We start from the raw sequence: 5,212 nt of genomic DNA on the forward strand, positions 1-5,212 counted from the left end.
TCCTAGGTGACTTTCCTTCACATGATAAAATGATATAATGACTCATGGTGATGGAGGCTTGATCCGGATAAGATTTAATACAGACTCAAAGGATTACATAGATCGAGTTATCACGAACGGTAATTTTTCATAAACATAAGCACTAAGACTAGGTTACCTACAGGATTTTTCAGGTATATCTTTAATCTGATAACTTATGCATGTTTTATTTATATGCATTGTATATGTTTCAATAAAAAAAATCCCAGGATTAATGTAATCAAGATCTTATCCGTGATAGTTTCTGTATTCGGTAATCATGTGTGTTTCAGAGACACAATAGGATACGACAATCTCGATGGAAGTGCTCCTGTCTATTACATGGTTAAATAATTTCCCCGTATTTTCAATCTTCAGATCAATTGAAATGCTTTTATTACCTAGTGAAGAATTTTAGTCTTTAAAAACCAATATCTATCGAAAGAGAGTTATCAGTCCATCAGTAGTTCATTCTTCCACTATCAGCCGAATAAGGTAAAACTGGAGTAGTATTTATGGCGAAGGGGAAAATGCAATAACATCCTGGCTAGCAATAAAGAATGGGTTGTGGCAACATATGTAGAGAAATATCTGGATATTCTAGAATTTTCTCTTCACTCTTACTCAGTTGTTGTAGGGTTATACTTCCAAGAATATCAAACCAGAGAGGAAACTTGATTCTTGTCCTTTATTTTGAAAAGCTTGCAAACTCATTTTATGTATAGATATTAAGAGATGCTAATATGTTTAAAAAAGACACTTTTTCTTATATGCATGATAGTCCCATACCTATAAACAGATTCACCATGTTAATGATCCTTCTAGAAGTAAAGAGGTTTCATTGAGCTACTTAGGAATGGTAAGCTTTGAAGAGAGTATAAAAAATTATCCGTAAATATTGCCTACGAATTCCCCATAGCTGCAAATTGCTAATTATAAAGTCGATTGTAGGCAGGGTAATAAAAAGATAAACAATGACAAGAAACAATGCTTCTTGTAAGATGTTGCAAAATAAAGTGAGATTGGAAACATAAAAAAATCCATTATACTCCAAATAGATAAGTTTATCTCTCTCTCTCTCTCTCTCTCTCTCTCTCTCTCTCTCTCTCTCTCTCTCTCTCTCTCTCTCTAACATTTGTAGTCATCCTTAAATTTTCTATCCTTAGTCAGCCGCTGGATAAAAGGAGAAAAAGAAAGGCTCTCTGCGTGATACGAATGGTTATGACCTATTACATGGTACCAAGAAATCACCCATCTAGGTTATGTAGGGTCGGTACACGATTGGATTTTTTTGTATATTTTGAAAGAATCTGGCAAGAAATTTGTAAGGACATGTTTGTTTAATTAGTATACATATACTTATTAAAATAAAATGAAATAAATATAGTCGCTATAGTTAACCTAACTCCTTTTCTTCAAACATGATGATCTGGACGTTTGAATAATCTATCTATAAGACATAAGGTAAAAGTAATAGTTATTGTTATTAGGAGACATGACATATTTCAACACGGAAATAAAAGGCTAAAGATAAATCGAGTCCAATTGGAAATTGTAAGCTTGAGATATGTATATACCCTATTGTTTGATGTTCACAACGCGAACAGACAAAATAACTTAAAATAAAATGGATATATAAAAAATATCCACTGTGCCATATGATAAACTCATCGAAATGATACGGTAATTCGGTATTGATTATTTGAAAATGACGAAATGAGTCAAAGATAACATTAAAAAAAAATATATGAATCGTTTGTAACACAAAACAGATCATCACCATATTTAAGAATCAATTTACCACTATGATAAAAATTAGGGGAAACACGAAGGAAAAGACACAGTGAACTTTAAATTCAGACGACTTAACGAACAGGAAAAGAAATACGGAAGCTTTTTACATTCGTCAGATTCAATCAACTTTTAATGAGAGAAATACGAGGAATTTGAGTGGTTGGAATTTAACGAGAAAATTATTTATTCTATTCATCTTTCATAGAAAACTGTCTGGAATTTTATTTCCATTTGTATTAAAGTTTCACTGAATTGGAAGTTCTTTTACCACCTCTATTCTTGAAACATTTTATAAAGCTAAAAATATAGTAAAACTGTGGTTGCCTAATGATAACGTTCCTTTCTGTGATCAAATGGACTGGGGTTCGAGATCTGATTTTGTTCGATCTTTCTTTTTTAGTGTCTGCCAAGGCGTCTGCAAACTCGTTATCCTTGTGTAGTCAGGACCATGTTATGGAAAAGTCTATAGGTCTACATGCTTAGTTATGAGCATCCATTGCATGGTCCTCCCAAGTCTTAGATTGGTTAGTGAGAGGGATTCAGAGCTGATTAAATGTATATTTGGTCAATTTCTAGATAATGTCCTACAAAGGAATTCTCACAATCCTTGCCTCTGTCATTCATGAGCGACTTTTAAACCATACTTTTTGATAATAATTTTTGACATTTCAAGTATATAGCACGTACTATACCATAATCATTTGTTAAAAACAATTACAATTCTCTGTTCTAGATACCTTATCAATATCACAATTGGTTATTGCTTATTCAAACTTTTTTAAATATCTCTAAGATTGGAGATTCCATTTCATAATAAAATTAGCAAAAGCCAGCAGCTTTCATTTAGAATGAAGAAAAACTGATATTTTATGTTAAATTATGGAATTGCTTCCTTAACATAGTATTACGGATACAAAATTCTGAATACATAATAAATCAATAAAATTTTGGAAATATCAGCAATGAATTATCACGACAAAAATTAAAATTAGTAAGTATACGGCGGGTGTACTGTATATATATATATATATATATATATATATATATATATATATATATAAATATATATATATATATACATATATATATAAATATATATATATATATATATATATATATATATATTATCAATAATATATAAGGTATTACAGTAGATAATTATTCGGTTTATATTTTGGCGACTTTTCAGGTAATTCATGAAGTAAGAAAAAAAAAATGGGAGTTAATGTGTGTCTGATTTCTCAAAATAAAATTTTAGTTAGGTCAGACAAGGTTGCCTTTTTGTTATGTTTGATAATAAAATAGAAAAAAACATAATATCAAGATAAGGTTTTCATATACACCCACAGATATATATATGTGTACATATATATATATATATATATATATATATATATATATATATATATATGTATATATATATATATATTTATTTATTTATTTATTCACTTATGTACATATATACATGCATATATATATATATATATATATATATATATATATATATATATATATATGTATATATATACATATATATATATATATAAATTGTATATATGCATACATATATATATATATATATATATATATATATATATATATACCACAATGGGTGGTACATCATATATATATATATATATATATATATATATATATATATATATATATATATATAAACCACAATAGGCGATACATCTTAGCAATCCATATTCACCAACAGTTATTAAAACTGATGAGCAACCTAACTGAGTAACAAAAACTTTCGGTATGGAAGAAATGCCCCCTAAAACTCAATGGTGTCACTAGCAGTATGGTGACTGATAGAGTTTAAACCGGTGGAGAAGATGGAAATGATCGCAATGAACTGGCTATCCTTTGTTGAATCTGGCTAAGGAATTGACTATATATATATATATATATATATATATATATATATATATATATATGTATATATATATATATATATATATGTATATATATATATATATATATATATATATATATATATATACACACAGAGTGGTGAGCTATGAATAGTAGATTGTTACTTGCAAAATGTAAGTCTAAGTAGTGTAATATGAGTGTTATATTTTGCTATGCAGCAACAAATGATTCCCCTGAAGAACGGAAAGATGAATGATAAGAAGAGCTGCAGAGTAAAAGAGAGGAGTCCCAAAGAGAGATATGAAAATTGTGATTGGTGACTTCAATGCTATATTTGGAAGGAATAATCAAGGTATAAAGAGATTAATGGGTGTTGAGAGTTTTGGTAAAGTTGCAAATATATATGGAGCATATTTTGTATGTTTTTGTTAAACAAACTCCTTTTATTAGAGGAACTCATTTCCAGCAAAAAGAAATCCACAAATATAGGCTTCATGGATACCACCATGAAGCAATGGAAAACAAAAATTATATCACATAGCCATTAATAAAGAGAGAATGAGGACTGAGAAATGTAAAAAGCTATATAGGTGCATTTTTTGGTAGCGATCACCAGATCTTTATTGCAACAATGAAATTAAAACTGAAAACACCCAACAAAAATGTAAATACAATACCTAGGTTTAATGCAATGAGCTTCTAGAAGATGAGCAAAGAGAGTTGGAGTTGGATGTAGCAATCAATTTGCAGTCCTAGAGACCTTAAGAGACGAAGAGCAGATAATTAACGAAGAATAAGTTTAATTGTGGAAAAGATACTTATTGCTTGATTGTAACCCGCCACAAGAATTGTATATTGCCAAACCATAAATTTCGACATCATGTAACTTACGAAAATGTGATTATTATGGATCATGAGAAGCTGTTCTTGATCATTTTCCTATTTCGTAAGATGGGTAATTTTGGGAATCCTCACGATGCTGAATGGCCTTTTCCTCCAGAGATGATTGAAAACCGGTATTAGCTTATTACCTCCAGATTACGGAAGATAAAACAGAGTCAGATATACCTGCATTTCTTTTTCAGAGTAATATGCAATGCTCCATCAGTGATTTCTCTCTTCAATGCTTTATTGCCGGTTTTGGTCATAGTGAACCATATTTCAAATACTGGTGCTAAGTCCGAATAGTGTTCCGAAAATCCTTAAAATGTAAATTAAGAAAATCCCAATTGATTAAAGCTAATATCATTATGTATAATCAAACCTCTTCTTTGCATCACCAAAATGTTTCATAAATGACGACAGGTAATATTGTAATGAATAACCTTTAAGCAATTTTAGGAATAATATAATTGAAACTAAATAGATCTTTCATGTTTTTAGGAACTGTAAGGAAAACTTTAACTACTATGAGATTCAGGGCCTCTGTAACACGGTTTTTTGGACTTTGCTCCTTATCAAAGCATCGGATGTAGCTGAAAGTTGACATATGTATATTTTACAACCACACACAAAT

Source organism: Palaemon carinicauda, chromosome 26 (genome assembly GCF_036898095.1).
Source record: "Palaemon carinicauda isolate YSFRI2023 chromosome 26, ASM3689809v2, whole genome shotgun sequence".
In the NCBI taxonomy this organism is placed as follows: domain Eukaryota; kingdom Metazoa; phylum Arthropoda; class Malacostraca; order Decapoda; family Palaemonidae; genus Palaemon; species Palaemon carinicauda.